This window comes from Lithobates pipiens, unplaced genomic scaffold (genome assembly GCF_037356315.1).
Source record: "Lithobates pipiens isolate NorthernLeopardFrog02 unplaced genomic scaffold, aLitPip1_a1.2 Scaffold_28, whole genome shotgun sequence".
Lineage (NCBI taxonomy): Eukaryota > Metazoa > Chordata > Amphibia > Anura > Ranidae > Lithobates > Lithobates pipiens.
The window spans coordinates 129281637-129295978 of record NW_027507789.1 but is presented as its reverse complement, the minus strand read 5'-3'; the positions used below and the strand labels follow the sequence as shown (position 1 = coordinate 129295978).

Sequence of the window (14342 nt, the reverse complement as noted above, 5' to 3'; positions counted from 1 at the left end):
TTACACAGATTATACATACATATGACATACATGTTGAATGCATGTTACATACATGTCATACACTTATGAAATACATGTTACACACGTTACATACATATGACACACATGACATACATGTTACGTACATGTCACATACAAACAATGAATGCAGAGCATGGAATGTAGACTGTCATGCCTCTTTTTAGTCCTTAGCAAGAGCACTTTCACAGGTAGCATGGCCGAGCGGTCTAAGGCGCTGGATTTAGGCTCCAGTCTCTTTGGAGGCGTGGGTTCAAATCCCACTGCTGCCAAGTTCTTTTAACAAATGCCTATCCTTGATTGCTCAAGCGTCTCTGAAGTTTCTGCTGCACTTTGCTGGCATTCCTTGCTCAACACACTGGAATCTCAGAACAGCAGCATTAGGAAATTGCATGCTTTGGTTGAGAAGTCTTCCAAAAGGGCACACTTCTGATGAGATGACTAGTGAAATCTTGTCAACGTTACAAAACAAGTCCAACTGAACGTGATTACCTCTCCTGTAAGCTAGATTCCACATTAACACTTTAAGTGTGGACACCAAAAAACAAGCAGTACTAATGAAAAGCTGGCACACTTTTCAGCAGAGTGCCAAGTGAACTTGCCACAGAATGCTGCACCCAAAGTCCACTCTCAAGTGTAAAGTGACCACCACCTGCTGCCTCAGAAAGAGGACTGAAACATATAAGGTGGCATCTTGGCCATCTCCGTGAAACTTCAACTACCTTTTATAATGGATAAAGTGGTGAATACTTGTAGTTTAGAGTTCTGAGGCCTCCAGCTCAAGCAATGAATGCAGAGCATGGAATGTCCCACCCCATTTTAGTCGATAACATGTTCATTTCTATGGGTAGTATGGCCGAGCGGTCTAAGGCGCTGGATTAAGGCTCCAGTCTCTTTGGGGGCGTGGGTTCGAATCCCACTGCTGCCAAACTCCTTTTAACAAAATCCCTACCCTCTAGGGCTCAAGCTTCTCTGATCTTGCTCCTGCAATTTACTGCAGTTCCTTTCCCAACTCACTGGAATCTCAAAAAACACTTACCTCTCTGCTTTAGCAGCATTAGAAAAGCTGCAATCATTGCATGTTTTGTTTGATACATGATACATACATATAATATGCATGTTGTGCACATATTACATACATGCTACACACACTACACACATATGACATACATGTTACACACATGTGACACACGTGCTACTTACATATTACACACATAGTTCACACATATTACACAAATGTTACATACATATGATATACATGTTGCATGCATGTTACATACATGTCACACTCATGTTATACACCATTTAGACACAATTTTACACACATGTCACATGCATGTTACACATATTACACACATATAACATACATGTCATACACATCACATACATGCTACACACATATGCCATGCATGTCACACACATGTTACATTAATATGACACACATATGACATGCATGTTGCACATATCTTACATACATGTTACACACATATGGCATGCATATGACATGCATGGTACACACATGTTACATACATGTTACACATATGACACACAATACACATATGGCATACATATCACACATATTACATACGTGTTACACACATATTACACATATTATACATACATATGACATACATGTCATACACTTATGAAATACATGTTACACACGTTACATACATATGACACACATGACATACATGTTACGTACATGTCACATACAAACAATGAATGCAGAGCATGGAATGTAGACTGTCATGCCTCTTTTTAGTCCTTAGCAAGAGCACTTTCACAGGTAGCATGGCCGAGCGGTCTAAGGCGCTGGATTTAGGCTCCAGTCTCTTTGGAGGCGTGGGTTCAAATCCCACTGCTGCCAAGCTCTTTTAACAAATGCCTATCCTTGATTGCTCAAGCTCTGAAGTTTCTGCTGCACTTTGCTGGCATTCCTTGCTCAACACACTGGAATCTCAGAACAGCAGCATTAGGAAATTGCATGCTTTGGTTGAGAAGTCTTCCAAAAGGGCACACTTCTGATGAGATGACTAGTGAAATCTTGTCAACGTTACAAAACAAGTCCAACTGAACGTGATTACCTCTCCTGTAAGCTAGATTCCACATTAACACTTTAAATGTGGACACCAAAAAACAAGCAGTACTAATGAAAAGCTGGCACACTTTTCAGCAGAGTGCCAAGTGAACTTGCCACAGAATGCTGCACCCAAAGTCCACTCTCAAGTGTAAAGTGACCACCACCTGCTGCCTCAGAAAGAGGACTGAAACACATAAGGTGGCATCTTGGCCATCTCCGTGAAACTTCAACTACCTTTTATAATGGATAAAGTGGTGAATACTTGTAGTTTAGAGTTCTGAGGCCTCCAGCTCAAGCAATGAATGCAGAGCATGGAATGTCCCACCCCATTTTAGTCGATAATGTCTTCATTTTTATGGGTAGCATGGCCGAGCGGTCTAAGGCGCTGGATTAAGGCTCCAGTCTCTTTGGGGGCGTGGGTTCGAATCCCACTGCTGCCAAACTCCTTTTAACAAAATCCCTACCCTCTAGGACTCAAGCTTCTCTGATCTTGCTCCTGCAATTTACTGCAGTTCCTTTCCCAACTCACTGGAATCTCAAAAAACACTTACCTCTCTGCTTTGGCAGCATTAGAAAAGCTGCAATCATTGCATGTTTTGTTTGATACATGATACATACATATAATATGCATGTTGTGCACATATTACATACATGCTACACACACTACACACATATGACATACATGTTACACACATGTGACACACGTGCTACTTACATATTACACACATAGTTCACACATATTACACAAATGTTACATACATATGATATACATGTTGCATGCATGTTACATACATGTCACACTCATGTTACACACCATTTAGACACAATTTTACACACATGTCACATGCATGTTACACATATTACACACATATGGCATACATGTCATACACATCACATACATGCTACACACATATGACATGCATGTCACACACATGTTACATTAATATGACACACATATGACATGCATGTTGCACATATCTTACATACATGTTACACACACATGGCATGCATATGACATGCATGGTACACACATGTTACATACATGTTACACATATGACACACAATACACATATGGCATACATATCACACATATTACATACGTGTTACACACATATTACACAGATTATACATACATATGACATACATGTTGAATACATGTTACATACATGTCATACACTTATGAAATACATGTTACACAAGTTACATACATATGACACACATGACATACATGTTACGTACATGTCACATACAAACAATGAATGCAGAGCATGGAATGTAGACTGTCATGCCTCTTTTTAGTCCTTAGCATGAGTTCTTTCACAGGTAGCATGGCCGAGCGGTCTAAGGCGCTGGATTTAGGCTCCAGTCTCTTTGGAGGCGTGGGTTCAAATCCCACTGCTGCCAAGCTCTTTTAACAAATGCCTATCCTTGATTGCTCAAGCGTCTCTGAAGTTTCTGCTGCACTTTGCTGGCATTCCTTGCTCAACACACTGGAATCTCAGAACAGCAGCATTAGGAAATTGCATGCTTTGGTTGAGAAGTCTTCCAAAAGGGCACACTTCTGATGAGATGACTAGTGAAATCTTGTCAACGTTACAAAACAAGTCCAACTGAACGTGATTACCTCTCCTGTAAGCTAGATTCCACATTAACACTTTAAGTGTGGACACCAAAAAACAAGCAGTACTAATGAAAAGCTGGCACACTTTTCAGCAGAGTGCCAAGTGAACTTGCCACAGAATGCTGCACCCAAAGTCCACTCTCAAGTGTAAAGTGACCACCACCTGCTGCCTCAGAAAGAGGACTGAAACACATAAGGTGGCATATTGGCCATCTCCGTGAAACTTTAACTACCTTTTATAATGGATAAAGTGGTGAATACTTGTAGTTTAGAGTTCTGAGGCCTCCAGCTCAAGCAATGAATGCAGAGCATGGAATGTCCCACCCCATTTTAGTCGATAACGTGTTCATTTTTATGGGTAGCATGGCCGAGCGGTCTAAGGCACTGGATTAAGGCTCCAGTCTCTTTGGGGGCGTGGGTTCGAATCCCACTCCTTTTAACAAAATCCCTACCCTCTAGGGCTCAAGCTTCTCTGATCTTGCTCCTGCAATTTACTGCAGTTCCTTTCCCAACTCACTGGAATCTCAAAAAACACTTACCTCTCTGCTTTAGCAGCATTAGAAAAGCTGCAATCATTGCATGTTTTGTTTGATACATGATACATACATATAATATGCATGTTGTGCACATATTACATACATGCTACACACACTACACACATATGACATACATGTTACACACATGTGACACACGTGCTACTTACATATTACACACATAGTTCACACATATTACACAAATGTTACATACATATGATATACATGTTGCATGCATGTTACATACATGTCACACTCATGTTACACACCATTTAGACACAATTTTACACACATGTTACACATATTACACACATATAACATACATGTCATACACATCACATACATGCTACACACATATGACATGCATGTCACACACATGTTACATTAATATGACACACATATGACATGCATGTTGCACATATCTTACATACATGTTACACACACATGGCATGCATATGACATGCATGGTACACACATGTTACATACATGTTACACATATGACACACAATACACATATGGCATACATATCACACATATTACATACGTGTTACACACATATTACACAGATTATACATACATATGACATACATGTTGAATGCATGTTACATACATGTCATACACTTATGAAATACATGTTACACACGTTACATACATATGACACACGTGACATACATGTTACGTACATGTCACATACAAACAATGAATGCAGAGCATGGAATGTAGACTGTCATGCCTCTTTTTAGTCCTTAGCAAGAGCACTTTCACAGGTAGCATGGCCGAGCGGTCTAAGGCGCTGGATTTAGGCTCCAGTCTCTTTGGAGGCGTGGGTTCAAATCCCACTGCTGCCAAGTTCTTTTAACAAATGCCTATCCTTGATTGCTCAAGCGTCTCTGAAGTTTCTGCTGCACTTTGCTGGCATTCCTTGCTCAACACACTGGAATCTCAGAACAGCAGCATTAGGAAATTGCATGCTTTGGTTGAGAAGTCTTCCAAAAGGGCACACTTCTGATGAGATGACTAGTGAAATCTTGTCAACGTTACAAAACAAGTCCAACTGAACGTGATTACCTCTCCTGTAAGCTAGATTCCACATTAACACTTTAAGTGTGGACACCAAAAAACAAGCAGTACTAATGAAAAGCTGGCACACTTTTCAGCAGAGTGCCAAGTGAACTTGCCACAGAATGCTGCACCCAAAGTCCACTCTCAAGTGTAAAGTGACCACCACCTGCTGCCTCAGAAAGAGGACTGAAACACATAAGGTGGCATCTTGGCCATCTCCGTGAAACTTCAACTACCTTTTATAATGGATAAAGTGGTGAATACTTGTAGTTTAGAGTTCTGAGGCCTCCAGCTCAAGCAATGAATGCAGAGCATGGAATGTCCCACCCCATTTTAGTCGATAACGTGTTCATTTTTATGGGTAGTATGGCCGAGCGGTCTAAGGCGCTGGATTAAGGCTCCAGTCTCTTTGGGGGCGTGGGTTAGAATCCCACTGCTGCCAAACTCCTTTTAACAAAATCCCTACCCTCTAGGGCTCAAGCTTCTCTGATCTTGCTCCTGCAATTTACTGCAGTTCCTTTCCCAACTCACTGGAATCTCAAAAAACACTTACCTCTCTGCTTTAGCAGCATTAGAAAAGCTGCAATCATTGCATGTTTTGTTTGATACATGATACATACATATAATATGCATGTTGTGCACATATTACATACATGCTACACACACTACACACATATGACATACATGTTACACACATGTGACACACGTGCTACTTACATATTACACACATAGTTCACACATATTACACAAATGTTACATACATATGATATACATGTTGCATGCATGTTACATACATGTCACACTCATGTTACACACCATTTAGACACAATTTTACACACATGTTACACATATTACACACATATAACATACATGTCATACACATCACATACATGCTACACACATATGACATGCATGTCACACACATGTTACATTAATATGACACACATATGACATGCATGTTGCACATATCTTACATACATGTTACACACACATGGCATGCATATGACATGCATGGTACACACATGTTACATACATGTTACACATATGACACACAATACACATATGGCATACATATCACACATATTACATACGTGTTACACACATATTACACAGATTATACATACATATGACATACATGTTGAATGCATGTTACATACATGTCATACACTTATGAAATACATGTTACACACGTTACATACATATGACACACGTGACATACATGTTACGTACATGTCACATACAAACAATGAATGCAGAGCATGGAATGTAGACTGTCATGCCTCTTTTTAGTCCTTAGCAAGAGCACTTTCACAGGTAGCATGGCCGAGCGGTCTAAGGCGCTGGATTTAGGCTCCAGTCTCTTTGGAGGCGTGGGTTCAAATCCCACTGCTGCCAAGTTCTTTTAACAAATGCCTATCCTTGATTGCTCAAGCGTCTCTGAAGTTTCTGCTGCACTTTGCTGGCATTCCTTGCTCAACACACTGGAATCTCAGAACAGCAGCATTAGGAAATTGCATGCTTTGGTTGAGAAGTCTTCCAAAAGGGCACACTTCTGATGAGATGACTAGTGAAATCTTGTCAACGTTACAAAACAAGTCCAACTGAACGTGATTACCTCTCCTGTAAGCTAGATTCCACATTAACACTTTAAGTGTGGACACCAAAAAACAAGCAGTACTAATGAAAAGCTGGCACACTTTTCAGCAGAGTGCCAAGTGAACTTGCCACAGAATGCTGCACCCAAAGTCCACTCTCAAGTGTAAAGTGACCACCACCTGCTGCCTCAGAAAGAGGACTGAAACACATAAGGTGGCATCTTGGCCATCTCCGTGAAACTTCAACTACCTTTTATAATGGATAAAGTGGTGAATACTTGTAGTTTAGAGTTCTGAGGCCTCCAGCTCAAGCAATGAATGCAGAGCATGGAATGTCCCACCCCATTTTAGTCGATAACGTGTTCATTTTTATGGGTAGTATGGCTGAGCGGTCTAAGGCGCTGGATTAAGGCTCCAGTCTCTTTGGGGGCGTGGGTTAGAATCCCACTGCTGCCAAACTCCTTTTAACAAAATCCCTACCCTCTAGGGCTCAAGCTTCTCTGATCTTGCTCCTGCAATTTACTGCAGTTCCTTTCCCAACTCACTGGAATCTCAAAAAACACTTACCTCTCTGCTTTAGCAGCATTAGAAAAGCTGCAATCATTGCATGTTTTGTTTGATACATGATACATACATATAATATGCATGTTGTGCACATATTACATACATGCTACACACACTACACACATATGACATACATGTTACACACATGTGACACACGTGCTACTTACATATTACACACATAGTTCACACATATTACACAAATGTTACATACATATGATATACATGTTGCATGCATGTTACATACATGTCACACTCATGTTACACACCATTTAGACACAATTTTACACACATGTCACATGCATGTTACACATATTACACACATATAACATACATGTCATACACATCACATACATGCTACACACATATGACATGCATGTCACACACATGTTACATTAATATGACACACATATGACATGCATGTTGCACATATCTTACATACATGTTACACACACATGGCATGCATATGACATGCATGGTACACACATGTTACATACATGTTACACATATGACACACAATACACATATGGCATACATATCACACATATTACATACGTGTTACACACATATTACACAGATTATACATACATATGACATACATGTCATACACTTATGAAATACATGTTACACACGTTACATACATATGACACACATGACATACATGTTACGTACATGTCACATACAAACAATGAATGCAGAGCATGGAATGTAGACTGTCATGCCTCTTTTTAGTCCTTAGCAAGAGCACTTTCACAGGTAGCATGGCCGAGCGGTCTAAGGCGCTGGATTTAGGCTCCAGTCTCTTTGGAGGCGTGGGTTCAAATCCCACTGCTGCCAAGCTCTTTTAACAAATGCCTATCCTTGATTGCTCAAGCGTCTCTGAAGTTTCTGCTGCACTTTGCTGGCATTCCTTGCTCAACACACTGGAATCTCAGAACAGCAGCATTAGGAAATTGCATGCTTTGGTTGAGAAGTCTTCCAAAAGGGCACACTTCTGATGAGATGACTAGTGAAATCTTGTCAACGTTACAAAACAAGTCCAACTGAACGTGATTACCTCTCCTGTAAGCTAGATTCCACATTAACACTTTAAATGTGGACACCAAAAAACAAGCAGTACTAATGAAAAGCTGGCACACTTTTCAGCAGAGTGCCAAGTGAACTTGCCACAGAATGCTGCACCCAAAGTCCACTCTCAAGTGTAAAGTGACCACCACCTGCTGCCTCAGAAAGAGGACTGAAACACATAAGGTGGCATCTTGGCCATCTCCGTGAAACTTCAACTACCTTTTATAATGGATAAAGTGGTGAATACTTGTAGTTTAGAGTTCTGAGGCCTCCAGCTCAAGCAATGAATGCAGAGCATGGAATGTCCCACCCCATTTTAGTCGATAATGTGTTCATTTTTATGGGTAGCATGGCCGAGCGGTCTAAGGCGCTGGATTAAGGCTCCAGTCTCTTTGGGGGCGTGGGTTCGAATCCCACTGCTGCCAAACTCCTTTTAACAAAATCCCTACCCTCTAGGACTCAAGCTTCTCTGATCTTGCTCCTGCAATTTACTGCAGTTCCTTTCCCAACTCACTGGAATCTCAAAAAACACTTACCTCTCTGCTTTGGCAGCATTAGAAAAGCTGCAATCATTGCATGTTTTGTTTGATACATGATACATACATATAATATGCATGTTGTGCACATATTACATACATGCTACACACACTACACACATATGACATACATGTTACACACATGTGACACACGTGCTACTTACATATTACACACATAGTTCACACATATTACACAAATGTTACATACATATGATATACATGTTGCATGCATGTTACATACATGTCACACTCATGTTACACACCATTTAGACACAATTTTACACACATGTCACATGCATGTTACACAAATTACACACATATGGCATACATGTCATACACATCACATACATGCTACACACATATGACATGCATGTCACACACATGTTACATTAATATGACACACATATGACATGCATGTTGCACATATCTTACATACATGTTACACACACATGGCATGCATATGACATGCATGGTACACACATGTTACATACATGTTACACATATGACACACAATACACATATGGCATACATATCACACATATTACATACGTGTTACACACATATTACACAGATTATACATACATATGACATACATGTTGAATACATGTTACATACATGTCATACACTTATGAAATACATGTTACACACGTTACATACATATGACACACATGACATACATGTTACGTACATGTCACATACAAACAATGAATGCAGAGCATGGAATGTAGACTGTCATGCCTCTTTTTAGTCCTTAGCAAGAGCACTTTCACAGGTAGCATGGCCGAGCGGTCTAAGGCGCTGGATTTAGGCTCCAGTCTCTTTGGAGGCGTGGGTTCAAATCCCACTGCTGCCAAGCTCTTTTAACAAATGCCTATCCTTGATTGCTCAAGCGTCTCTGAAGTTTCTGCTGCACTTTGCTGGCATTCCTTGCTCAACACACTGGAATCTCAGAACAGCAGCATTAGGAAATTGCATGCTTTGGTTGAGAAGTCTTCCAAAAGGGCACACTTCTGATGAGATGACTAGTGAAATCTTGTCAACGTTACAAAACAAGTCCAACTGAACGTGATTACCTCTCCTGTAAGCTAGATTCCACATTAACACTTTAAGTGTGGACACCAAAAAACAAGCAGTACTAATGAAAAGCTGGCACACTTTTCAGCAGAGTGCCAAGTGAACTTGCCACAGAATGCTGCACCCAAAGTCCACTCTCAAGTGTAAAGTGACCACCACCTGCTGCCTCAGAAAGAGGACTGAAACACATAAGGTGGCATCTTGGCCATCTCCGTGAAACTTCAACTACCTTTTATAATGGATAAAGTGGTGAATACTTGTAGTTTAGAGTTCTGAGGCCTCCAGCTCAAGCAATGAATGCAGAGCATGGAATGTCCCACCCCATTTTAGTCGATAATGTGTTCATTTTTATGGGTAGCATGGCCGAGCGGTCTAAGGCGCTGGATTAAGGCTCCAGTCTCTTTGGGGGCGTGGGTTCGAATCCCACTGCTGCCAAACTCCTTTTAACAAAATCCCTACCCTCTAGGACTCAAGCTTCTCTGATCTTGCTCCTGCAATTTACTGCAGTTCCTTTCCCAACTCACTGGAATCTCAAAAAACACTTACCTCTCTGCTTTGGCAGCATTAGAAAAGCTGCAATCATTGCATGTTTTGTTTGATACATGATACATACATAAAATATGCATGTTGTGCACATATTACATACATGCTACACACACTACACACATATGACATACATGTTACACACATGTGACACACGTGCTACTTACATATTACACACATAGTTCACACATATTACACAAATGTTACATACATATGATATACATGTTGCATGCATGTTACATACATGTCACACTCATGTTACACACCATTTAGACACAATTTTACACACATGTCACATGCATGTTACACAAATTACACACATATGGCATACATGTCATACACATCACATACATGCTACACACATATGACATGCATGTCACACACATGTTACATTAATATGACACACATATGACATGCATGTTGCACATATCTTACATACATGTTACACACACATGGCATGCATATGACATGCATGGTACACACATGTTACATACATGTCACACATATGACACACAATACACATATGGCATACATATCACACATATTACATACGTGTTACACACATATTACACAGATTATACATACATATGACATACATGTTGAATACATGTTACATACATGTCATACACTTATGAAATACATGTTACACACGTTACATACATATGACACACATGACATACATGTTACGTACATGTCACATACAAACAATGAATGCAGAGCATGGAATGTAGACTGTCATGCCTCTTTTTAGTCCTTAGCAAGAGCACTTTCACAGGTAGCATGGCCGAGCGGTCTAAGGCGCTGGATTTAGGCTCCAGTCTCTTTGGAGGCGTGGGTTCAAATCCCACTGCTGCCAAGCTCTTTTAACAAATGCCTATCCTTGATTGCTCAAGCGTCTCTGAAGTTTCTGCTGCACTTTGCTGGCATTCCTTGCTCAACACACTGGAATCTCAGAACAGCAGCATTAGGAAATTGCATGCTTTGGTTGAGAAGTCTTCCAAAAGGGCACACTTCTGATGAGATGACTAGTGAAATCTTGTCAACGTTACAAAACAAGTCCAACTGAACGTGATTACCTCTCCTGTAAGCTAGATTCCACATTAACACTTTAAGTGTGGACACCAAAAAACAAGCAGTACTAATGAAAAGCTGGCACACTTTTCAGCAGAGTGCCAAGTGAACTTGCCACAGAATGCTGCACCCAAAGTCCACTCTCAAGTGTAAAGTGACCACCACCTGCTGCCTCAGAAAGAGGACTGAAACACATAAGGTGGCATCTTGGCCATCTCCGTGAAACTTCAACTACCTTTTATAATGGATAAAGTGGTGAATACTTGTAGTTTAGAGTTCTGAGGCCTCCAGCTCAAGCAATGAATGCAGAGCATGGAATGTCCCACCCCATTTTAGTCGATAACGTGTTCATTTTTATGGGTAGCATGGCCGAGCGGTCTAAGGCGCTGGATTAAGGCTCCAGTCTCTTTGGGGGCGTGGGTTCGAATCCCACTGCTGCCAAACTCCTTTTAACAAAATCCCTACCCTCTAGGGCTCAAGCTTCTCTGATCTTGCTCCTGCAATTTACTGCAGTTCCTTTCCCAACTCACTGGAATCTCAAAAAACACTTACCTCTCTGCTTTAGCAGCATTAGAAAAGCTGCAATCATTGCATGTTTTGTTTGATACATGATACATACATATAATATGCATGTTGTGCACATATTACATACATGCTACACACACTACACACATATGACATACATGTTACACACATGTGACACACGTGCTACTTACATATTACACACATAGTTCACACATATTACACAAATGTTACATACATATGATATACATGTTGCATGCATGTTACATACATGTCACACTCATGTTACACACCATTTAGACACAATTTTACACACATGTCACATGCATGTTACACATATTACACACATATAACATACATGTCATACACATCACATACATGCTACACACATATGCCATGCATGTCACACACATGTTACATTAATATGACACACATATGACATGCATGTTGCACATATCTTACATACATGTTACACACATATGGCATGCATATGACATGCATGGTACACACATGTTACATACATGTTACACATATGACACACAATACACATATGGCATACATATAACACATATTACATACGTGTTACACACATATTACACAGATTATACATACATATGACATACATGTTGAATGCATGTTACATACATGTCATACACTTATGAAATACATGTCACACACGTTACATACATATGACACACATGACATACATGTTACGTACATGTCACATACACACAATGAATGCAGAGCATGGAATGTAGACTGTCATGCCTCTTTTTAGTCCTTAGCAAGAGCACTTTCACAGGTAGCATGGCCGAGCGGTCTAGCGGTCTAACACACATAGTTCACACATATTACACAAATGTTACATACATATGATATACATGTTGCATGCATGTTACATACATGTCACACTCATGTTACACACCATTTAGATACAATTTTACACACATGTCACATGCATGTTACACATATTACACACATATAACATACATGTCATACACATCACATACATGCTACACACATATGCCATGCATGTCACACACATGTTACATTAATATGACACACATATGACATGCATGTTGCACATATCTTACATACATGTTACACACATATGGCATGCATATGACATGCATGGTACACACATGTTACATACATGTTACACATATGACACACAATACACATATGGCATACATATCACACATATTACATACGTGTTACACACATATTACATACGTGTTACACACATATTACACAGATTATACATACATATGACATACATGTTGAATGCATGTTACATACATGTCATACACTTATGAAATACATGTTACACACGTTACATACATATGACACACATGACATACATGTTACGTACATGTCACATACAATCAATGAATGCAGAGCATGGAATGTAGACTGTCATGCCTCTTTTTAGTCCTTAGCAAGAGCACTTTCACAGGTAGCATGGCTGAGCGGTCTAAGGCGCTGGATTTAGGCTCCAGTCTCTTTGGAGGCGTGGGTTCAAATCCCACTGCTGCCAAGCTCTTTTAACAAATGTCTATCCTTGATTGCTCAAGCGTCTCTGAAGTTTCTGCTGCACTTTGCTGGCATTCCTTGCTCAAAACACTGGAATCTCAGAACAGCAGCATTAGGAAATTGCATGCTTTGGTTGAGAAGTCTTCCAAAAGGGCACACTTCTGATGAGATGACTAGTGAAATCTTGTCAACGTTACAAAACAAGTCCAACTGAACGTGATTACCTCTCCTGTAAGCTAGATTCCACATTAACACTTTAAGTGTGGACACCAAAAAACAAGCAGTACTAATGAAAAGCTGGCACACTTTTCAGCAGAGTGCCAAGTGAACTTGCCACAGAATGCTGCACCCAAAGTCCACTCTCAAGTGTAAAGTGACCACCACCTGCTGCCTCAGAAAGAGGACTGAAACACATAAGGTGGCATCTTGGCCATCTCCGTGAAACTTCAACTACCTTTTATAATGGATAAAGTGGTGAATACTTGTAGTTTAGAGTTCTGAGGCCTCCAGCTCAAGCAATGA

General features: G+C 40.3%; 15 non-coding genes across 15 annotated transcripts; all 15 read left to right on the top strand.

The window, feature by feature from the left end:
* Positions 1–208: 208 nt before the first annotated feature.
* On the top strand, positions 209–290 carry TRNAL-UAG (transfer RNA leucine (anticodon UAG)). Its single transcript has one exon. It is a non-coding gene; the product is annotated as a tRNA-Leu (tRNA).
* A 574-nt stretch (positions 291–864) lies between these two features.
* Positions 865–946, top strand: TRNAL-AAG (transfer RNA leucine (anticodon AAG)). Its single transcript has one exon. It is a non-coding gene; the product is annotated as a tRNA-Leu (tRNA).
* An 860-nt stretch (positions 947–1806) lies between these two features.
* TRNAL-UAG (transfer RNA leucine (anticodon UAG)) lies at positions 1807–1888 on the top strand. Its single transcript has one exon. It is a non-coding gene; the product is annotated as a tRNA-Leu (tRNA).
* A 571-nt stretch (positions 1889–2459) lies between these two features.
* TRNAL-AAG (transfer RNA leucine (anticodon AAG)) lies at positions 2460–2541 on the top strand. The gene has a single exon. It is a non-coding gene; the product is annotated as a tRNA-Leu (tRNA).
* An 882-nt stretch (positions 2542–3423) lies between these two features.
* TRNAL-UAG (transfer RNA leucine (anticodon UAG)) lies at positions 3424–3505 on the top strand. The gene has a single exon. It is a non-coding gene; the product is annotated as a tRNA-Leu (tRNA).
* A 1516-nt stretch (positions 3506–5021) lies between these two features.
* On the top strand, positions 5022–5103 carry TRNAL-UAG (transfer RNA leucine (anticodon UAG)). The gene has a single exon. It is a non-coding gene; the product is annotated as a tRNA-Leu (tRNA).
* A 574-nt stretch (positions 5104–5677) lies between these two features.
* TRNAL-AAG (transfer RNA leucine (anticodon AAG)) lies at positions 5678–5759 on the top strand. The gene has a single exon. It is a non-coding gene; the product is annotated as a tRNA-Leu (tRNA).
* Positions 5760–6630: 871 nt separating this feature from the next.
* TRNAL-UAG (transfer RNA leucine (anticodon UAG)) lies at positions 6631–6712 on the top strand. Its single transcript has one exon. It is a non-coding gene; the product is annotated as a tRNA-Leu (tRNA).
* A 1516-nt stretch (positions 6713–8228) lies between these two features.
* On the top strand, positions 8229–8310 carry TRNAL-UAG (transfer RNA leucine (anticodon UAG)). Its single transcript has one exon. It is a non-coding gene; the product is annotated as a tRNA-Leu (tRNA).
* A 574-nt stretch (positions 8311–8884) lies between these two features.
* Positions 8885–8966, top strand: TRNAL-AAG (transfer RNA leucine (anticodon AAG)). Its single transcript has one exon. It is a non-coding gene; the product is annotated as a tRNA-Leu (tRNA).
* An 882-nt stretch (positions 8967–9848) lies between these two features.
* TRNAL-UAG (transfer RNA leucine (anticodon UAG)) lies at positions 9849–9930 on the top strand. The gene has a single exon. It is a non-coding gene; the product is annotated as a tRNA-Leu (tRNA).
* A 574-nt stretch (positions 9931–10504) lies between these two features.
* Positions 10505–10586, top strand: TRNAL-AAG (transfer RNA leucine (anticodon AAG)). The gene has a single exon. It is a non-coding gene; the product is annotated as a tRNA-Leu (tRNA).
* Positions 10587–11468: 882 nt separating this feature from the next.
* On the top strand, positions 11469–11550 carry TRNAL-UAG (transfer RNA leucine (anticodon UAG)). Its single transcript has one exon. It is a non-coding gene; the product is annotated as a tRNA-Leu (tRNA).
* Positions 11551–12124: 574 nt separating this feature from the next.
* On the top strand, positions 12125–12206 carry TRNAL-AAG (transfer RNA leucine (anticodon AAG)). Its single transcript has one exon. It is a non-coding gene; the product is annotated as a tRNA-Leu (tRNA).
* A 1536-nt stretch (positions 12207–13742) lies between these two features.
* TRNAL-UAG (transfer RNA leucine (anticodon UAG)) lies at positions 13743–13824 on the top strand. Its single transcript has one exon. It is a non-coding gene; the product is annotated as a tRNA-Leu (tRNA).
* Positions 13825–14342: the final 518 nt, after the last annotated feature.